Source organism: Lonchura striata, chromosome 4 (genome assembly GCF_050655825.1).
Source record: "Lonchura striata isolate lonStrDom1 chromosome 4, ASM5065582v1, whole genome shotgun sequence".
Taxonomy (NCBI): domain Eukaryota; kingdom Metazoa; phylum Chordata; class Aves; order Passeriformes; family Estrildidae; genus Lonchura; species Lonchura striata.
In genome coordinates, this window is record NC_140706.1 from 75,607,427 (window position 1) to 75,630,104 (window position 22,678).

The following is a 22,678-nucleotide window of genomic DNA, read 5'->3' on the forward strand; positions in this document are numbered from 1 at the left end:
ATATATGTATCAAATATATTTATAAATACATCAATATAAAGTAGAAGTTAAAAGGTTGCTATAATGATGAAAAAAATATAAAAATATTCGAAAATCGTTTAAAGAAAGGGCTTTTTTGTTTTTATTTGGTTGGAGGCAGGGTTTTAATGGAAAAGATATGAATATACATTTTAGTTTGATATCATTCTAAATGTGGAAATATATAATCAATGTATACAGGTGTATATATAAAAATATAAAATAGAAATAAAAATTAGTATTAGGAAGAGAGAGACTATAGATAGCATCATACATCAATCTACATTTAAAATATAAATTTGAATATAAATGTGAAAAGTAGAGATACATTTAAATGGAGTTTAAATAAAGGGGTTTTTTTAAAAGATTTTTACTTGGATAGAGGCAGGGTTTTATTTTAAGCAATACAAACCTTTTATAAATCTAAATCTAACTATAGAAATATGTAAGCAATCTAATAAGATATGTATAAAAAATAAAATGTAATAAAATAGAATAGGAATAAATCTAAGAAATGATAAAAATACAATTTTCCATCAGTATCCATTACAAAATCGAATGTGAGTATAAATCTGAAAAATATAAAACCAAGCCTTGTTGAAATGCAGTTTAGGAGGAAAGCTTTTTTCTTTCGGTTCCTGTCGGGTCGCAGGCAGGCTTTTTGTTCCGTTCTTTCCCGCGCGGACGCTTTGGGGCGTTCGCTGCCGAGGCCGTGCCGGCGGGGACGGCGCGGTGCTGCCGCCGTGTGGGCAGAGAGCGGTACTGCAGCCCGCCGCCCGCGGCCGCCATCTTGGGAGTGGCGTGGCGCGGCCTCGCTTGACCTTCTCGAGAGGGCGCGAAAACGAGGACGTTGAAACTCGAGGACCCGTGTCTGTTTTTTACACTGCCTGAATTGCGCGCACCGCCGGCGTCCCCCGACGGGATTTTCCGCGGCGGTTCTGGTGCCGTGCACACGGGCTGTGGGGTCAGCAGCACCGCGAGCGTGCGGGTTTTTGGCGGGAGCCGACAGGCATGGGCGAAAAACGCCTCTCTCCGTCAAGGTCCCCACGGGCCGCCATCGTGTCGCGGACCCTCTGGACAAGTGCTGCCGCCTTGTGGGCACAGGGCGGTACTGCAGCCCCCCAGCCGGAGCCCGGCCGAAGCGGCGGGAGGGGCGAGGGGCGGGAGCGAGCGGCGAGCGGGGCGGTGTCTGTGAGTGAGGGGAGGGCTGGAGGCGGCTCCGCGGGCCGAGGGCGGCCGGGGCCGGTGCCGGCCGGTGCCGCCGCTCCGTCCGCTCCGGGCGCGGGGCTCGGGCGCCGCCGGGGCCCCCCGGGCCCGGTGCCGGCCCCGCCGGGCCGGGGGCAGCGGGCGGGGGTCTGCCGGCGCGGCGCCGCCTCTGCCTGCCGGAGGAGCCGCTTTCCTGCCGGAGCCGCGCTGCGCCCGGGGCCGGGAGCGCGGCTCCGCATCTTCCAGCCTCCCTCGCTGCGGTGGTTTTTAGGGTCTTATCGATGTGTTTTAAGGATTATGGAGCTGTTCTACGAGCTCTTCGGAATATGTAGGGATTTTTTTTTAAAAGCTTCTTTGGGGGCTTTTAGGGGTGTCTTAAAGTAGGGTATTTTTATTGTATTTTAAGGGCGTTCTGAGGCTATTTTTATGTTTTTGTGGGGGTTTTAAGGCATTTTGAAGATGAGGGGTTTTTTTAGGGCATTTTTATGGGGTTTTAGGGTCTTTTCATGGCATAGAGGCTGAGGGGCAGCTTGAGGGGCACTGTGGGGCCTTGAGGGTGACGGAGGCTGGGAGCTGAGGGGGGAACAGGGGAGGGGACAGTGGGTGACACAGAGAGATGCTGAGGGGGGCAGGGGCAGCTGGAGGATGACACAGAGAAGCTGGGGGCTGAGGGGCAGAGGAGAGGGATTAAGGGTGGCACACAGGAGCTGAGGGGCAGCTGAGAGGGGGCTTGAGGGTGACAGCCAGAGCCTGAGGGCTGGGGGGCAGAGGGAGGGGTCAGGGGTAAAGGGTGAGGCCTTGAGGGCTGGACAGTCCAGTGGAGATCAGGGCTACAGGGTACAGCTTAGGAGGCAAGTTAGGGTACAGGTACGGCACCCCTCACGCCACCCGTACCTCACCCTAAGCAGCCTTTTCCCTTTTCAGCCCCAACAACAGCAGCACAGCACAGCAAGCCTGACAGCGAGACCACACCGGAAGCCTCCCAGTGGGACAGGGCAGCGACCCTCGCACCAGGACAACGCCAGAACCCTCAGAGGACAACAGGACCCGCTGCTAAAAGGTAGGGATGACATCTGTGGGCTAGAGAGCAACAGGAAGGGGTTTGGAGGCTGAGCAGGCTTCCTTGAGTGTTTTTTTTTTTTTTTCAGGGCTATTAGGAATATTTAGGGGAATTTTGAAGGCTTTCTCTGGTGACTTTTAGAGAATTGTTATACCTTCCTAATGGCTATTTTTTGAATTCCTTGGTGCATTTTTAGGGTGAGGATGAGGGTCTGACAGGATGCCCACTGAAAATGTGGAGTATTACTGGAGTGCTTTGGGAAGGTGCCAGTGGAGGGCCAGTGGGTAAGGTGCCATGATGGTGGTCTGAAGGTTGTGATTTCTGAGCAAAGCAAGGTTGTTGTGGTTAGGGTTATATGGTGGCAGATTTCTCCAGCACAGAAAAAATCAAGCCCCAAGCTTAGTACTGTCAGTTTGCAACATGTATTTGGAATGAAAAAAAAAAAAAAACAAAAACCCTGAGTACTTGGGGGTGGGAGATTTGGACTGGGAGAAATCCTGGGCCGTTTTGACATTAGGGAGGCAAAAGGAAACCTGGGACCAGACAACCCAGGGGGATTGCAGGGCCCTGGGAATAAATGAGGGATATCTACATGGTGAAAGCAAATTCAGCAGCCCAGGTTCCTGGTGTCAGTTTGTAGGGCTCCCTTGGGACTGTCAGAGAAGCACAAGTTTGGGGTGGGGGCAGCTGGGGTCTGAACATATCCTTCCATGTTCGGATTTTTTTCAGTCAGCCTCACCCGAAGTCCCAGGGGGCTCTGGGCAGAAACACAGGCCATTTTCCCTGGGAAAGAAAACTCACCAGTCCAGGTTCCTGATGTCAGTTTGTAGGGCTCCCTTGGGTCTATCAGGGCAGCACAAGTTTGAGGTGGGGACAACTTCGGTCTCAGGTATGTCCTCGGATGTATGGATTCTTTGCTGTTAGGTCCCAGCTCAGGGCCAGGGGTCCCCGGGGACGTGCTTTGGCCATTTTCCCTGGGAAAGAAAAGTCACCAGTCCAGGTTCCTGATGTCAGTTTGTAGGGCTCACGTGTTCTGGGACTCATGGCAGCTCAGCCTCCTCGAGAGTAGCTGCAAAGTTTCAAGACAGACAGGTGATCTGCTGCTCTCTGGCTCACAGGGATGGATACTGGTGATGAAAATGGTGTTGCTACCTGAAATAGTAAAACTTAAAAAAAATCCAGAAGGTACAGCTGACATGTCTGCTCAGTCTATTCGAGTGTATTTCAGAAAAGGAGAAAATTCTTGGAGTAGATTCAGTTACCCTGGAGGGGTGCAGCATCTTGGAGGATGCTCATTAATGATTTCAAAGGGAAGTGTCACTGAAAGGCAATGTCACAAATCCTCACAAGTGGGTAACAGCAGTCAGGTTAATGTTTGTGGCTCTTCAAAAGCTTTACTTGGATGTCTCTTCAAAACAGTCTGGATGCACTGAAGGAGGGCTGTGCCTTCCTTTTTTCTTTTTGAGTAGCTGCCTGAAGATAAATATAAGATGGACTTTCTTAAAACATAAATGAGAAAACACCCAAGGCTGGGTAAAAGTCTTGAATGCTCAGACTTAAAAGTCATCAATTCCCCAGCAATGTTAGATGAGCCTAAAGTGTATAGGTCAGCAACAACTTCAGCAGGCAGCCTAAAAAACACAAGAAGATTTATTCTCTTGGATATTAAACATGGCATCTTATTCTTTGGCAGCTCATAGGTGATCTCTGCATGGGGCTGCACATGCCTTTCTCTGCGTGTGTGTATTTGCCTGCAAGTGTAATGTGACAGTCCTAAAGCATTTGTGGATGCAGATAAACTAAGTCCAGCTCAAATGTATTCCATAAACAGCTCTTGAGGTACACTCATCTTTGTGTTGTTTCATTTGTTCAGTTCATGGAAAGCCACAGGAGCTTATTAGACTGCTCTGGCCTATGCCCAGGGGAGTCACTTAGGTGGGAATTGGACACCTCTAGCCGTAAACCTATAAAAGGAAGAAATGCATACCATTATTTTTGTTGGGTCTTATTGAATGAACTGGCTGCTCAGCTTCTGCAGAATCCTAAGCACTGTATTTGAAGCCTCCGAGTAAGTTCCTTACTTTGAATAATTGTCCCTGCAGGACTGACATGCTGGAGCAAGGCGGGCACTGGAGGTGAGAGAGCCCCGTGCTTCCTCCTCCTCGTGTGCGAGTTCCTGCAGTGCCGTAAGAGCCAGAGCTGTGAGCTTTTCCTTCGAGGGCTGGGCACGGCCACGGCAGATGGAGGCACGGGAGCAGGAGGCTTCAGGACAGGGCTCTGTGGTGCAGGGAGAGCAGCAGCTCCCGAGCAGCTCTGCGCTACAGGAAGGCTCCAGCTCCTGGCAGCACTTGCTGCTCCAAGGACCACTGTGGTCTCATCCAGAGCATGTGCTGGGTGGGCTTAGACAAGCAAACAGTGCTGTAGAGCAAACAAAAGCTGTAGAGAGCTGGTGACAACTCCTGAGGCTTCTTCTCCACTAAGTAAGCCATAATGTAACTTCGCTGCCATAGGTTTGTCTGTGAGTGGTCTGTGATTTTGTCTCGAAGATGGGTGCAAATTGGATGATTGGCTGTAGAGTGTGTGCATCTGTCTCTTCTAAGGCTGATGGAGGACTGCAGATCTCCATCCAGAATGTGACCCACAGTGTAACCGGGAGCATATGCTGTGCCATTGGTGATGCATGTGGCAAGGACTAGTGGCCCATTTGTCTGCAGCTTGTCCCCATATGATTTCTTGCATGCCCCGAGGCAGGGTTGGTCTGTGTTACTCGAGTTCCAGAAGGCTGCGATGCTCCAGAGAGTGGCATAACAAGTAGTTCTGACCTGTAAGGGCACTGGTTCCCAAATGCCTCCCAAGCAAGGCTGCTGCTCTCTCTTTGGCTATGCCAAGCAGCACATCTTGCTGCATATGTGGTCACCAGGGTGTGCAGATTGCACTGCACCAAAAGTCTCCGCCACCAGTGCTGGCTGAATAATGTATTTTCACAACAGATGTTATTCTGCATCTGCCTTGTGACTTTTAATTTCAGTTTTCTCTGGGAGCATTTGGGCAATGATTGTTATCCGGTATGTGCCAGATTCTCACCATTGCCTGAGTGTTTCTTTTTGTCAGATTGAGTTTTCCTTTTCTCCAAGGAATTTGCGGCTTTTAAGCAGAAAATAGTTACATTTCTTAGCTGTTTGCCTGTGTGGTTAAAACAGGGCAAGGCATGAGGCCAGGACCTTGCTTTGCTTTCAGAACTGATCCCGTCAATGCTTCCTGGCAGTGTTTCCTTTCGCACAGCACCAGGTCAGGACTGTTTCAGCATTTTGCTGGTAGTCAAGGGTGAGTCCAGCCATCCAGGTTGCCCCTGCTGTCCCCATATGGAGGATGCTCCAGCAGACTGAGGTCAGAGTGTGTTATGTGGCCGTGAGCTGAGCCATACACAGTCACTTCTTGTCTCTGGGCAGAGGACTTTGCTCCTCTGTTCCATTAAGTTACCAAGAGTGATCGTAGCTGAAGTTAATTTGTTAAATAATCCAGAAGTTTGCCTTTTCCTCCTTTCTTTCCTGAGTTCAGAAGTTGGTAACCTAAGCACCCAGCCGTGCTGTGCATCCCTTAGTGCTGTGTGTGTTACTGGCAGGGCCTGGGGCTTGGGTCCGGAAGGTCTGGCTTGTTTGTTCCCCTGGGTCTGGAGGAATACCGATTTTATTTATTTTATTTTTTGATTTTTTTAATTTAAAAGCTATCCAGCAGTTTGTCAGTTGAAGCAGAAGACAATCCTTTGCATCGATATGTACTCATGTGCACATGCTGATCAGCTGAAGTGTTAAAGCTCAAGGTGAGTGCTCCAGCCTTTAATCAGTGACCAGTCATTGATTTAGCACATCCATCAGTTTCAGGAAGTAGTTCCTCCATTGCATCCAGCTTTTAGAGTACCTTTAGACACTAGAGATACTTTTCAATGTGTAATTGATTAGGTAAATGGTCTCTTAATAGCATGTGCTAAAGAGAGATGTGAAAAGCAGCTGAGCAATATTGCCACTTCTGGGGGTTACAGGTGCTATCAGTCAGAACTGGAAAACACAGAACTGTGACCTTTTATAAGTACTGAGCGAAACACTGAGTTACTGCTGCTCAATTAAAAGCAGTTTGGGTGCTTAATAGTTGTTTCTGATGATACTCATACACAGATGAGTGAGGAGCTACTTGAGGCAATGTGTGTGCAGCTGTCCAGCCAGAACTGAAGCAGCCTCTGGTGAAGGTGAATGCAGAGAGGCTTATGTGGCAGAGGAGCTCAGCAGATGACAGGGGGCTTGTCCACGGACTGAAAGAGGCGCTCGGGATGGGTGTGGGGTGTTACAAAACAGCAGATGTCACAGGGATGGAGCAAAGGTTTAAAATGGAAGGAATCAGCCATGAGAGAGTGATGGCCAGATGGAAATCCAGCTAAGGCCCTGAAGTGGGATTATGTAAGGCAAACATCAATGAGAATCAGCTGGAGAGCAAGAACAGCCAGCAGCCAGGCTTGTTTCTGGTCTCTTGCCATAGATGAGACATGTTTTAGGGTGTGCATGATGACTAGAGGCTGTGATAGCTTTAGCTGTAGCTCTTTTGTCTCCAGCCATTGTGAGTGAGTTCTGTGCTTAGTTCTCTGCTCTGGTGCATTGCAGGATTTTTAGGGTAAATATTTTTTCCATCAGTGTAACCCACCAATTGCCAACATCTCGAGGCAGCTGGATGGGGTGGTGAATATGTCATTCTTCTGCTGGTGGCTATCAGAAACGCTTAAGAGGAATATTTAATCTTTGTTCTACATAGTGCTGTGCTAGCAAGTGCTTTCCAATAGGCTGTAATTCCCAGAGCAGTGGGGCAGGAGGTGCTCCATGATCCAGGAGCAGGCTCCCATGTAGTAGGTTGGATGCAAGGCACCCACCAAAGCCTCTCTTATCACTTGCCGCCACAGCTGGACAGAGGAGAGAAAATACAAAAAAGGGTTGAGATAAGGACCAGGAGAGATTGCTCGTCAAATACTGTCACAGGCAAAAGAGAGTCTTATTAGAGATACTAATTGAATTTATGGCTAAATAGTCAGAGCAGGATAATGAGAAACAACATAAAACCTTAAAAACATCATCTTCCCACACCCTCCTTCCCAGCTCTACCTCCTACCCCATCTGTTCAGGGACACAGGCAATGGAGGTGACAATCAGTTCATCAGGGAAAGCAGTCGCTCCCCTGCTGCTCCATGGGGTCTCTCCCATGGGAGACAGTTCTCCATGAACTTTTGCAGCATGAGTCCGTCTCACAGGCAGCAGATCCCTGTGAATTGCTGCAGTGCGAGTCCATCCCACAGGCAACACTCCCCATCACACTGCTGCAGTCTGTGTCCCTCCAGTGGGTGAAAGTCCCTTCAGGCTGCTGCAGCGTGGGCCACCCTACCACGGGTACAGCCTTTCAGGGACAAGCTGCTCCAGCAGGGGCTCCTCCTTCCACAGGCCTCCCACGGGGTCACAGCCTCCTTGCAGGCATCCCCCTGCTCTGGCATGGGTCTCCTCCACAGGCTGCAGGTGGATCTTTGCATCCCCATGGATCTCCATGGGCTGCAGGGGCACAGCTGCCTCACCAGGCTCCTGTGCCTGGAACACCTTCTCCCCCTCCTTCTTCACTGACCTCGGTGTCTGCAGAGTTGTTCCTTTCACGTACTCTCACTCCACTCTCCTCTGGCTGCAATTACAACTGTGCAGAAACTTATTTTTTTCTTTTTTCTGAAACACATGATCACAGAGGCACCACCACCATTTCTCATGGGCTCAGCCTCGTCCTGAAGCACATCCATCTTTGGAGCTGCCAGGGACTGGCTCTGCCAGACATGGAGGAAGCTGCCAGCAGCTTCTTGCAGAAGCCGCCGCTCTGCCCCCCACCCTGCTACCAAAGCTTTGCCTTGCAAACCCAGTACAGTTGTATTTCATTGTTGGTCTGTCTGCACAGGCTATTAATGGTGGGGATCTGCCACCTCTTTGTTCCCCAGTACAAAGGTAAAAAGGATGTCTGCAGCTCCACGTCCAGTTTTTGGGGGTAAGGAGAGGAGTAAGCAGCAAAGGACGCACAAACCCAACTCCCATTCTGCCACGTGCCAGGTTTCCACAAGACAGGAACATAACGCACCCTACCTCTGCTCAGAAGAGTGTGGGGAGCCTAAAATTCTCTGTGCTAATTCAGTCAGACTGCCCAATGATACAGCCGAACTGTCAGCAGCTTAAATAGTTTTCATGGCTGTCATTGTGGTTGGGGAATTGCTTCATGTCTGGGTTTCTTGCCAGAGCCTGAGGAAAGGAAGTAGCCAAGACCAGGTGAGAAGCGGTGTAAGGTAGGCGATTAATTTCTGGATTCCTTTGCCACTCACAGAGCAGCTCCTAATGGGCTGGGCTTGGGGAGTCTGGTTTACAGGCACTTGGAAGTGCTGATACCATCTGGTGAAATGTTAGGTGTCTTTTTAAGAGAAAAAAAATGAAAGTGTTTCTGTTACAACCGTGAATAAAGAGCCTGGGCGCAGCAGTGACTGCCTAGTAGCAGAGGGACAGAGGCTTCAGGCAGGTTTGTATCCTCCATGGAGTTGGAGCAATGGCAGGATTACTTGCCTGCACGTTCACTGCTTTGAGGGAGAAACAGGGTGGGAGAAATTAATGTAATAGGAAACAGAAGCACAGACTTGAGACTGTGCTTATTTCGTTGCCGCGGTGAAATAAAGCAGGGACATTTGATGATTTTTTAAAATGTATTTATTTAAAGAAAAAAATGTGGCAAATCTTATCAGAAGAGTTTAGGTTCCTGGCAGCTTTACAAGTCAGGTACCCTGTGCCTACATACAGTATTAATAATGGCTTTGCAGTATTTTTGGTTAAAATTTACGTTCATTAAAAATTCTTCAAAGCACTCCGTAATTGGTGAGCAGCATATGAAAGGTTAATGAACATTGAACATGTTTTACAGTTACCTTTGAGAAGGACCCTTTACATCCGTGAATGCCTGCCTGAGGTGGCCTCTGCTTTAGGACTTTAAAGCTTGAAGAAATATATATACAGAAGAAATTCTTCCCTGTTACGGTGACGAGGCCCTAGCAGAGGTTGCCCAGAGAAGCTGAGGCAGCCCCACCCGTGGAATTGTCCAAGGCCAGGTTGGATGGGGTTTGGAACAACCTGCTCTAGTGGAAGGTGTCCCTGCAGGGGATGGGATGAGAAAAGCTTTGGGGTCCCTTCCAACCCAAACCATTCTCTGATTCTACGATTGTACATGTTGAAAAAGGAGGCTGTGGCCTTATGTGCTTAGGTACAAACCTCCCACCGATTCTTCTGAACATACCAGTTTAGTCATTTATTCTTTCCTTTGTGCTTTCACAAGAAGCCCTTGTGCCCTTCAAAATCTCCGTAGGAGTTTGTGGTCAGTTTCCAGAATAAACAGGGATGGAAACCCGAGCAGTTTGGTGCATCCCTACTTGCTGCTGGAATGATTGTGGATTTGACTGACGGGGTTTTGTTCCTGAACAGAAGAAAAGTTTTATTCCAGTGCCACACTCAAGCGTAGCAGTGGGGCCGTGTGCGTGGCTGACCCAGCAGATGGGGCAGTGTCTTCATAAAGTAAATATATAGTAGCAGTCCTTAAGGATGTGGCCCTTCTGGGAGTGCTTGCATGTTTATGTATCAAAACCATTTACAGAGAGGGAGGGCTCTTTTAATGCAGTTGAACTGCTACGGAAAAATTTTGGTTTCAAAACCATTTAATTAAGGTTAATGAAGTCTGGGACTTGGGCACTGTATCTTGTGCAGTAACGCACGTCTCTGTTCTTGATAGATGTCTTCCATTTGCAACAGTAGTTACATACTGGGGACTCAAATCCCCATTGTCCCCATGCCTTCAGAGTAGGGCAGGCTCTTGTCTTAATTTTACATTATAATCCTTTCCAAATGGAGACATAATGACATAATTAATTGTTGCATTTTGAAACAGTGTGGTCAGCGTGAGGATTTGATCGAGCAGTTCCACTCTTCCAAAAGTACTAAGGTGCTTGCAGATATTTGATATTGAGCTATTTTGGCTCTCAATTGCAAAATGAATAGGTCAGGCAAGGCCTTTGAAAGGAACTTAATAGATACATCTCACAGTCACAGAGAAGCAGGAAACTCTTCTGCTAAAATGAGACTAGGTTTATGAAAGGTCGCAGTTAACCTTTTAAAGTAAGTTTTTGCAGGTCTGCAGAGCAAATACTGCATTTTTAATGGGTATGGGTAGAATCTCTGTTTTACTGATAATGCTCCAAGTTTTATTTTTTCTCCAAATTGGAACAGAGCTTCTTGTAAGCTAAGCAAGCCAGCCTTAAGGCTTTTGCTTTATTGCTTCATAGTGAACTACTGAAATAGCAAGGCATTGAGCAGTAAGTACAAGAAGCAGCATAAGCTGCCAAAATAGCAGCAAAATACTTTATTACTGTTGTTATTATTATTACTATTGGTGACTTTTAAGTGCTGTCGTAATTTTTTCAGAGACTGTTGTGACACAAATAGCCACCCAAGTTGGCTTAACTTAAAAGTTCATTTTGTTTGCCTCTATAAGCACCAATCACTTACAAATTTGGGGAGGGGTCTAAAAAGGACTTCATATAGATACCGGTGTAGGTGGGTGTACAGATGTCTGTACATATTTAGCTATCTATTTATCTATCTTTACATACAGATACATGAAACACTTATAATAACTATACTTTCCTCCATTCCTAAGCTGCTCCCAGAAGTGCTTTTCTGCTGAATTTGGTGTTGCACGTGTGACACGGGGGATGGGTTAGAAACCTCTGGTGGGGAGACAGGAGTTCAAATGCAGTCTTGGGCCTGGCATCTAAACCAAAACAAACTTCTTCCAGGCTCCTAAAGCTTGCTCTGAGCCAACAGACACTTCTCTAGGCTATGTGGGCTGGGGTTCTCAGTAAATAAGTGACAGTGTCATTGCATCATATGGAAAGTTTAGATTGGGAAAGCTGAAATTGTCCTCGCTAAACGTTGGCATGTACTTGTATTTGGTAACATAGAGGCCCAGAGGATGTTTGTCATTGAGTGTCACAGCAGGAAGGAATGCAGGAAAAACCCCTCTTTGGTGGGGTCAGGACAGGATCTGCACCCTGTTATGCTCCTGCCCTGACAGAAGCTCAGCAAGCTCCTGTTGCTCCGTCAGGCCCCTGCAGGAAAGCTTTGAACAATGGTCAATGCAGGAGAGATGTCACAGGTGATGGAGCGTGTTTGTGCCAAGGCACAGTGCAGAAGTGAGCCCTGGCTCCAGTGAATGCCACATATTTTTATGAGTTTTCAGTGTGTTTCCAAAAGTATCCCTTGGAATGCAGAACTGAGGATTAAAACTAATAGCTGGCTGTGTCAATACTGAGTGGTTTTACTCTGTAATGGTAGAATTCAGTGGCCTCTTCACTTCAAAGGTGTCAACTGAAAGGTGTTGTGATGAAAAAGAGGTGGAGATGAACAGTGCTTTGAGAGAGCAGAAATGAAGGTTGCGGGCAATACTGAAGAAGAAGCAGATGCAGGTGGTGAGGGAGTTGGATTTTTGCGAGAAGAGAGTGTTTCTCAGGAGCAGAGAGCCAGCGGGCTCTCCGGGGACAGCAGTGCTGGGGATGAGGTGAGTCTGTGCCCTGCACAGTTCCCTGGCCCCGTGATGGAGAGTTGTCCCAGTGGCTGTAGCTTGGGGGCCGAGTCTCCATCCTCTCAGCTTACCATGGGAGCCTATCCCAGCCCAGCAGAGCTCCTGGAAATCTCCCTGTATTCCTGCTTAGACTCTGGTCTTTGGTTTGGTCTGGGCAGTGCCCGGTGCTTTGCTCAGGGACCGTCCAGCCTTGCCCTGTACTTGCACTGCTGACCCCAGCATTTGCCACACTCTTCCCCGGGCTTTGATTGTGTTTCTGGACTCAAAGCTGTGCTTCTGACACTCGGTTTCCTTTGGCCTCGCTATGTGTTAGCTCAGTCTTTTGCTACCAGCCTGCTTCCCTGCTCAAGATTTCAATTGCTGGAGAGATGTGCAGACTCCCTGTAGAGCATAGATTGGAGAAGCTCAGAAGCCATCTGAGGGCCTCCCCCAGAAATAAGCCAAGGGTTTGGTGCCTGTTTAGCTTCTCCGTGTTTGGCAAGTTCAGCTGTGCAGCCTGCCCTACAAGCAGGCATTTAAGCTAGATCATACTCAGAAGTCTCTCTTAGGCAGAGATAAATAATTGCTTCTACACTCAAGTTTCCCACCTCAGCCTGGGAACACAAGATGTGGGGCAGAATCAGTGAGGAGGGACCCAACACCAACTGCCTGAAACGCACGATATACCCTCAGAGAATGCAGCTGCAGTGGCTGAGGGGATCTTTGAGGTCCAGGAAATGAAATGTCTTAGGAACAGGCTATCAGACTGTCCCTCTGGAATTGCAGCTAAATTTAGGTTGCAGATTATCAGAGCATCCATTTGCTCTCTCCCTGGCCATGGCAATGCCTGCACAATTCCACAGCACATTCAAGAGGATGTTAGCAACTTGCTCAGTCTGAGGATCATCTGTTTCCTACCGATGGGTCTTTGCCCACCCTCTCCTTGCTGGAGGGCATGAGGAGCCCTCAGTCTCAAGGAGCTCTTGCCTTATTTGGCCCTGTGGAAACCACAGGAGAGAGTGGAGCTCTTGCTGAAATTGGATCCAGTATATTACAGGAGTGATGACTTCCAAAAGTGTCCTAAGGTGGTACAAGTCAGCATGCTGGCACCCTCAGTCTCTACCCTCATTATTTCTGACAAACACTGTTCTGTTTCCTCAATTATTCTTGTATTTGGAGAAAAAGAGTGTTCACAGCCTTGTTCTAAGGACACGGTGCAGGGATAAAGATAAGTTTCAAACCATTACGTAAGAATATATAACATAACCCCAAACGTAACAAACACAGTGGATCATATAGTGCCTCTACACGCCTTCTTCCCTCAAGGAACTTTAAATGTTCTAAGAGTCATAAGCATATTTAATTACTGGGGAATGTTTAAGCACAGTTTCTTGCAAAGGAGGAAAGAAGAGGACTGCTAGGATCCTTCCCGCTGGAGGTTTTGCGTGGTTAGTGCCTTCTGCTCTGATGGAAGGCCTTGGTATAGAGGATTCCTCTGGCGGAATCCTCTGGTATGCTGGCAATTAATTAACTTTTCCTACCTTGCACATATGGAGATAGCGAACAAAAATCCTCCTCTATTTGTGTCAGAAGGTTATTGAGAGACTGGGTTCGAGAGAGTGACTGCCTAAGAGAAATTCTCCTAGCAGCCACCTCAGAAAGCCTCAAGAAGGAAGCAGCCTTGGCTTCAGTGTTCCCACTTGTCCAGCACAGGCACCTGGCGTGGGTTGGCTTCACCTTCTCACAGGCACGGTGAGGGGCACTGCCTGTCCTGGGGCGCTGGGGCACTGCAGCCCAGCACATCCAATTGACTTTTACATTTCCAGCTCTTAGGAGTGAGTTCTTCAAAGTCACAGCTCTAGCAGCAGCAGGAGAAAAATCTCCTAGAGGCTTTCATGAGCAGCACTTAGGCTCTTCAGAAAACAGAGTCCAAGGCCACTTCACTAGGACTACTCTGGAGAAGGACAGAAAAGAGAAATTCAGCCTAGCCTCACCCCCACGACTTTGATTACCAGCTGAGGTAGGGTTAAATGAGTATTTAAAGAGGTTGGGTTCACTGACACCTGCTGGGACGCATTACCTCTTGTTAGGATGATCTAAGAGTTCTGCTGAGCTGAAGTAAAAGGCTTATATTTGTCCTCTTTGGGATGAAGGGGCTCTCAGTTGGCTTCAGTTCTTGTAAGTTGCCCTGATGATGCTGTAATGGAACAGGCTGACCTGTGGTTTAGAGCTTGCTGAATTAAATTAGTCACAGGTGACAAATGCAGTGTCCACAGAAGTCCCTCTCTGTCTGCTGAGCTGCAGCTCTACTTTGGGGGGTAATGAGTAAGTAAGGAATAAACGCATTTTGACTTTCAGGGTTCGAGCTGCACTTCCAGCTTTTTTAATTAAATAAAACATTATAAACTCAGCAGGCTTGCTCTGAAGACCCTGGAAATCACAAAATTATTAAGGTTGAAAGGGACCCACCAGTGGAGTCATCTTGTACAATGTCCCTGCTCAAGCAGGAGGAAAATGTCTGAAATCAGAGTTCAGTTCCCTATTGCAACAGTGGTAGGGTGGAATTTTGTCTCTTTTTCGAGTTTATGTTAAAAGGTGTAGGCAGCTGTGATGGAAAATTGTAAAACTGGACGTCTTGCTGACCAAGCCCAGTGTTCCTTGACTTTAAATGCTGCACAGATATGAGACTACCTAAGTTTGTGATCCTCCTGCTAGTAATCCGAGTGCAAGTGTGTCAGGGATATGGAAGTCCTAGAGACCAAGCACTGAGTCATTACAAAGGAGAAATACATGTCAAAGAGAATCGTGCAGGTTCTTGCCAAAATGTATTTATTAGGAGATGGACCCTGAATTTTTCAAATCCTGCTGTAGGGCAGTGTCACTTGGGCTTTGCCCTAAGGTGGAATTCTAAGTATGCCAGGTATTCCTCTTTATTCCTCCCACTGTTAGATTAAACTGTGGCACTTTGTGTCCTAATCCAAGAATCAAAAGCTGTTCTTTCCCTGGCTGGGACGGGTTCCTCAGTCCTATGAGGGTAATACAGAGCAACAGACAGCACTCAAAGCTCCTGTCATATGGCACTGCAGGGTGCACATTGTGCAAGCAAAAGGAAGAACTGGAGACTATAGGAGATCAACCTAATGAACAGCTCCTGAGCTCTGCGGAGAAGTGATACAGCTCCCTGGAGCACTGCTGGAAGTAGCAGAATAATTGGCTGCAAATAATGCTGTCCAAATGGAGGGCTTTTCTGTCACAGAAATGGAGAAAATGACTTTCATTATTCAGTTAGCTCCTGGCATGCTGGTTTCAGTGGTGCTTTTGACTCAATCTGAGCCTCCAAGGTGTGGTACCAGAAGAGATGTTGCCAGCTTCTCCTAAGGCCACCATACAGACATGCGAGTATGTGAAAGTAACTGATAGCTCTAGCTCTAGTTCTGGTTAGAGATGTAGGGAATGCCCCTTTACTATGATAATATGCTGTAAGAGCATCTTCAAAAGGAAGGTGTCAGAAATTCTTTAGTGTTATTTTTGTGCTGTGGTCTGCAGAGGTGTAGCTGTCATTCCAGAACTATTTTTGTTTTGATGGTTTGAGGCATTGTGGGTTTGAGTCAGGAATAATTTTTTGTTAAGTTTATTTGTGATATTTAAAAACCCAGCTCCACGTGGCAGCTCATATTTCCAAGTGCTTTATTTAACAGGAAGCTGGTTTGTTCCTTCTTGTGAGTAGGATCGTTGGCTTTGAATGGGCAAAGCCACTCCGGAATTTCAGGCTAAGAAAAGAGTTAGGGAACTCTTTTTAAACATAGTCCTGGAGAGGTAGCAAGCAGCTTGGCTTGGTGATCCTGTGGGGAAATAGAAGAATATCTGTTCTGATTTTTGTCTTCTCTTTCTTGCACAGCTGATTCTGTATCCCTGACTTCCCTTCACGTCAGGGACACGTGGCTTGGAGTACAGGAGCTGGATTTGTCACTTAGCTGCGGCAGGTTGGTGCAGGTAACGAATTACAGGTGACTTGGAAACTGGGGAACAAAGGGAAGGATCTGTTATGTCTCTTAGCAAAAAAATTGGCTCCATCAGGGCATTAATTCAGGGGACTGACACTTCACCTTTAACGTTCTGCCCTGCTCCATCCTCATCGCCGTGAGCCATGAGAGCCTCCTGAGCTGTTCTCCTATAGACCTACCTTGCCTGGTCAAAAAACAAATCAGTATTTTATTACTGGGTGCAAACTCAGGGGGAAGATTTTATTCAACATCTCTCAGTGGGACATTAAAGCTCCAAATTCCCTTTTCTGGAACACTTTGAGAAACAATATTACTTCTGTAATTTTTATTACAGGCATTTTTATCTTTTTGAAGAACCAAAAAGACTGCGTGTGTGCCCTTCATATCCATCCTCTGTCTAATACAGGACAGGAGAAGAAGGCTGCAGAGCTTCCTACACTGGGGTGTAAGTAGCCAGTATGAATAGAAGACTGGGCTAGGGAATTAGGACGGTTTGCTTGGGTTTAAAAAGCTTGAATGGCACTTCAAGACATTTATGTCAGACATGGTTTGTTTTTATTACCCTTTTTTTAATTTAAAAAAAACCCACACACACACAAAAAAACCACAAACCAAACCAAAACAAAACCCTAATCCATCCCTGCTGCTGCGATGTGGGACCAAAACCCGCGTTCCCAGCGCTCGGAACAGGTGAGAGGTGGAACTAAAGCCCAAAGGATTTTCTGCTCAGTGACTGTAGCTGAGTTTTACTGGGAGCTCTCTGGGAAATCTGGCACATCGTTCGGGGATGTGGCCATGAGGGGAGCGGAGCCCAGCTGCAAACAGGCAGTGCCGGAGCGAGAACCTCTGCAATGCAAACCGGGCTTTCTTCCGTGGAATCCCGGCTGTGTGCTGCCCCAGGGCCTTTGTACAAATAGCGTCACCGGAGCTGCACGTTCCTTGTGATGTGGATGGGATTTTGGGGGGGGTCAATAAAAAGGAGATTTAAAATGAGGGAATTGCTTTTACGTGCAACTGTTCTTGTCCTAAAGGGGCCATCAGCTCTGTCCCGAGAGCTGAGTTACGAGTGTGTGTGTTGAAAGAGCCGCAAGCCTTTAGGGGCTGCAGTTTGTGTGCCCTGTGCTGAGGTGCCCTGAGGAAATGTGTGAGCCGGAGGGAGCCGGGGCCGGGCGGAGGGAGCCGAGCTGTGGGAATGGGCGAATGGAGGCAGGTGCGGGCGGGACTAGGCGAGCGTGGGCGAAAGCGGCCGAAAGGGGCCGAGGAGGCGAGCGGAGCCGAGCTCTGCCGAGTTCAGCCGAGGCGAGCCGAGCTTTGCCGAAGAGGCGAATGGAGGCGAATGCGGCCGGAAATAGCCGAGCGTGGCCGACAGTAGCCGAAGCTGGCCGAGGAGCCGAGTGCAGCCGAACGGAGCCGAGCTCTGCCGAGCGCAGCAGCCCGGGCAGGGGGGGCGCCGGGGCGGAGCCGGGAGGATCCCCTCCTGTCCCTCTCTCTCCCGCTCCATCCTCCTGCCCGTATTCCCCTGAGTGTACCCTCTCTTTCCCCCGTTTCCGTGTCCCCCCCAAACCCGGCTCCTTCCTGTCCTGTCCTGTCCCTGCCCCGCTGCTCCGTTCCATTCCCCCTCTCTCCCTCCTCTGTGCCCCGTCCCTCTTGCTGCCCTGACGGCCTTTCCCTTCCCCGCCCGCTTTCCTCCGCAGCCCGACCTCCCTCCCCGCCCTTTCGCATGTCCCGCTCTCCCTCCTCTCTTCCCGTCGCCCCTTCGCTTCTTTCCCCCGCAGCCGCGGGGCTCGGGGCGCCGGAGAATAAAGCCCCGAGGGCCGGAGCCCGGCGCCCCCCGGGCCTTGCGGGAGTCCCCGCACGGGGCCGGGGCTCTCGGCGGATCCCCCGCGCCGCTCGGACCCCGCCCCGGCGCTGCCGGACCTGCGGCTCCGCCGGCATCGCGCTGCGAGCGGCCCCCGCTCCGTGCCGTGCCGGCCGTGCCGCGTCCCCGCCGCCTCTGCCGCTCCCTCTTTCTGCCCCTGGCCCGCGACAGCGAGGCGGGGCAGGAGCTTCGAGCCTTCTGGGGGCTGCCCCCCTTTCTTGTTGCGGCGGAGTCCCTTTCTGGGGGATGGAGGTGTGGGAAGGGCTGGAAGGGAGTGCTGGGCTGCTGTCCGGGGCAGTTGGATTCGCCCTGTGCCTTCTTCGGGGGTCAGGGTTAGGGGCTGAAGCCTCGGGGCTCTGATGGCATTTGGGGCACCCCAAGGTCCCCAGGAGAGGGACGCACACTGCGGTGGAGGAGCGGGTGGGTGGCGAATGAGGGGAGGGGGTCACGCTGGGTGCCGTCCCGCAGAGGGACCCAAAGCTGCCCCAAAATTCCCAGGGAGGGGTGTGTGTAGAATACCAAAACCTGGCAAGTGTTTCGTTTTTATAGCTACTGGTAAAGAACAGGAATCTATGGCTAAACTCATTTGGAAAGAAGCCCTCTCTCTATCCACTCATTTGTACCCACGAATGTAGGAAACTCTGACTGGGGACGGGCAGTAGTTTTGAAAATCATGCCCTAGCGTTTTTCTCTAGGAACGAACCAAGCGAGTGCCCTGAAACCAGCGGAGCAAGGGGCTGAAGGGAACAGAAAGGGCTCCCGGCACCTTTTGCCTCCGTTCTCAGCTATTCCCCAAAACGTGTCGCAGTCCTGGAAGAGGCGTTTGCCATGCAGCCTGCCAAAATAAAGACCTGTCAAATCCTAGCTCTGCCTTTTGTTTAACGTGTTCTTACTTCCTATTTATGTCATCACAGAAAGCAAGGAAGGAAGAAATGTGACTGGTTCCCACTATTGCTCCGTGCAGGCATTTTTAAAGGCTGCTGTACTTCTATCCTCTTTTTCCCCTCCAAGCTTGACTTTTCCCCTCCTTTTTCGAGGTCTGCTGCTTTGGGTGTCCCAAGGAGGGCTGAGTTCCTCGGCAGGGGTCTTAGGAATTGGTGCTGATTCTGCTTTTTGCGAAGGTGTATCAAAGTGTGCCAGCAAAAGGACTGTTTTCTCCAGGGGAAAGCTTTCTCTCAATGACCATCAATGCATGTACGTGCTTTAATCGTGTACCCAGATGGATTAAGAAAAGACAACACCCGTAGCAGATTTCCAATGGATCAGTGTCTGTGAGAAGTGGGCTGTGTGCTGGAGATGGAGAGACGCTGTTGGAGGGTGGCAACAGCGGCAGGTGTGAGCTGATGTGAGGATGATGAGGGCTCAGAGCAGCCCCAGGTGTGAGCTGTGAGGATGAGGAGGAGGGGCGGCTCCTGCCGGGGGGAGGTTATTTTAGGGCGAGGGTTTGTCTTTGCTGGCTTTTGCACGGAGCTGCTGGAGGAGAGGAGTTTTTGGGGGGCTCCCGGGGCTGTCTCCTGGAAGGACGGTGGGCGCTTCGGACAGGGTCCGGGGAATCCCCTGGATACATACTTGGGCACGTGAAGCATTGCTCAAAGGAGGAGCTGAGGGACAAACCTTTGTGCCGAGAAGCAGCAGCCGAGCAGGTGAGCCGGTGCGCTTTTATAACGGGGACTTTTCCCCTTTCCCTTTGAAATTTCGTCATCCTGAGGTTGAATTGGAGGGGGCAGTCCTGTTGTCCCCCCTTTTAAGGGGTTTGGACTGAGGTAAAAAGCCCCCTTTTGCCATGGTTTGAGGCAAGGCGCTTCTTTTCTTCTCTTCTAGAGGACGCGATTGAAGGGAAGCCTACGTTTCTTTTCCCTTGTTGGGGTGAGGTGAGCGCCGCAGCGTGGCGTCAGAGTCGGGGCTGCAGAGGAAGGGAGCTGCAGCCGTGGCAGCGCTGGCAGGGCGGGGGTCGGGCTGTGCCGCTGCATTCGGGGCGCTTCTTCTGCCCCCGGCCCGGCAGCGAAGGGTGCGGCGCGGAGCCCTGCCGGCAGTGCCGGGGCTGGCCGGGGCGGAAGGGGAGCTGGGCGCGGCTGGGCTGCCGCGGGCCCGCCGGAGCCGCGCCGGTGCGAGCCGTGCGGAGCCGAGCGGAGCTTTGGCCGGGCCGGCGGGCGGGGGAGGCGGCGCGGGCGGGGCCGGTGCCGGCCGGTGCCGCCGCTCCGTCCGCTCCGGGCGCGGGGCTCGGGCGCCGCCGGGGCCCCCCGGGCCCGGTGCCGGCCCCGCCGGGCCGGGGGCAGCGGGCGGGGGTCTGCCGGCGCGGCGCCGCCTCTGCCTGCCGGAGGAGCCGCTTTCCTGCCGGAGCCGCGCTGCGCCCGGGGCCGGGAGCGCGGCTCCGCATCTTCCAGCCTCCCTCGCTGCGCTGGTTTTGAGGCGCTCCTGAGGAGCTCCTGGGATCGGTGGCTTTTGATCGGCGTCGCTGTAGGAGAAGGGCCCCGGGCGCTTCTTGGTTGTTACCGTTCTTGCTTCGGCTGCTCATGGCAAGGTTTTTATTTTTGGGTTGAGTGTTGTTGTTGGATTTATTTTTGATCGGTTCTTAGGTTTTTTAAGGATGCGTTTCTAAAGGTTTACACTGGTTTTTATGGGTCGGAGCATGGAGTAGAGGGTCGTTTTTCAATTCGGTTGTGGAGGCTTTTATTAGCGCGAGTGCGTAGTATTTGCTTTGGTGGGCTTGAGGGAGTGCCCTGGAGTTAATCGGTGAGGTTTTTTTTAATATTGATGAATGCATTCTTGTTTATTACACTATAGGGGTTTCATTCGTTTGGCTTATTTGATTGCCGTGTATGTTTCATTGTTGCAGAGAACTTGGGAGATATTGTTTGTGGTTACATTTCTCTTTTGGCGACGTGTTTCTTTCTAGGTGGTATTTGTGTTTTGATGGTTTGAGGCAATTTTTGTTTCTTGAGTTAGGAATACTTATTTTGTTGTTGTTAATTTAATTTTTTTTTGTTGTTGTTTGATGTGTTTGGTTGTTGTTTTTATTGGTTTTATTTTTGGGAGCATGGGCATTTCCATGGTGGATCTCTTTAGGTGTTTATTTTATTTGGGGGGTGAATTTTTTGTTTCTTCGTGGTTCCCATATTTTTATATCTGTAATTATTTGGTGGGTTTTTTTAGTTAATTTTATAGAGCATTGGGTTCTCTTTATGAGTTAGCGTAGTGGTAGAGTTTTGGTTATTATTTTTTTTAGAATCGTTGGGAGTCTCTTGTATGGTTTGGAGTATGGTAAGTTAGTTGGCTTTTTTTTTTTCCCTTTAGAGTGGTTTTTGTGATTTGCTGTGTGGGTTTCTATAGGGTTTTTAAAATGTTTGTTTCGTTTTTGTGACGTGATAAGAGCTGCTAGTGAAAGGAGTGTAGTGCGGGTTTTTTTTTGCTGGTAGTTGGTTGGCTGGTGGAGCCTTTCTGAATTTTTTGGATGGTATTGGTGGGAATTTGATGCTGTTTGTTTTGGCATTTTATATTTAGGAATTCGATTATAACTGCAGTGTTTTAACTATAACTCTGATGAAATAGAACACATGCATAAACATGATAATGGGAATATGAAACTTCAATTTTAAATGTAAATGGAAAACATATACATTAAACATGTAACATAAATAATGCTGTCCATTACAATTAGGTATAACCTTGTTTGATATGGAGTATTTTATATGTTTATATGCATATAAATATCGATTATAAACATAAATGTCCATACAGAAATGTATAATTAATACATGTGGATATATGAATATTACAAAACAATAGGAATCAATACAGTACCTAATGCGTATTTTACTGTATGTGTCTTATTATAACGCATTTCATGTCATAAATACTGTATATCGAAATATAGTACCTCAATATGTTGTGATAGAATAGATGAGTACTTGTAAAAATCAAAAATAGAAGTATAGAAATATTTAAATATAATTTAGAATAAAGGGGATTTTTATTTTCGATTTGGTAGTAGGTAGGGGTTTTATTATTAAAATTATGACTAGAAATAAAATAAAATTAGAAGTCTTTGTATAGAAATATATCCTAAATACGTTAAGATGTATATGAAAATTCAAAGGTAAGTAAATATAAGTATTAGCAGTGTGTACGAAATAGAATTTAAAAAATAATTTATCTATCTCGCTACCTTATTATATATATATAAAATATATTTATAAATACATCTATATAAAGTAGAAGTTCAAATGTGACTATAATGATGAAAAAAATATAAAAATATTCGAAAATCGTTTAAAGAAAGGGCTTTTTTTGTTTTTATTTGGTTGGAGGCAGGGGTTTAATGGAAAAGATATGAATATATATTTTAGTTTGATATCATTCTAAATATGGAAATATATAATCAATGTCTACAGGTGTATTTATAAAAATATAAAATAGAAATAAAAATGAGTATTAGGAAGAGATAGACTATAGATAGCATCATACTTCAATCTACATTTAAAATATACATTTGAATATAAATGCGAAAAATAGAGATACATTTAAATGGAGTTTAAATAAAGGGGTTTTTTTAAAAGATTTTTACTTGGATAGAGGCAGGGTTTTATTTTAAGCAATACAAACCTTTTAGAAATCTAAATCTAACTATAGAAATATGTAAGCAATCTAATAAGATATGTATAAAAAATAAAATGTAATAAAATAGAATAGGAATAAATCTAAGAAATGATAAAAATACAATTTTCCATCAGTATCCATTACCAATCCGACTGTGAGTATAAATCTGAAAAATATAAAAACAAGCTTTGTTGAAATGCAGTTTAGGAGGAAAGCTTTTTTCTTTCGGTTCCTGTCGGGTCGCAGGCAGGCTTTTTGTTCCGTTCTTTCCCGCGCGGA

General features: G+C 48.0%; 1 long non-coding RNA gene across 1 annotated transcript; it reads left to right on the forward strand.

The window, feature by feature from the left end:
• Window positions 1-15,838: 15,838 nt before the first annotated feature.
• Window positions 15,839-16,939, forward strand: LOC146767739 (uncharacterized). The gene is made up of 2 exons (XR_014955271.1): window positions 15,839-15,934; window positions 16,280-16,939. It is a non-coding gene; the product is annotated as an uncharacterized LOC146767739 (long non-coding RNA).
• Window positions 16,940-22,678: the final 5,739 nt, after the last annotated feature.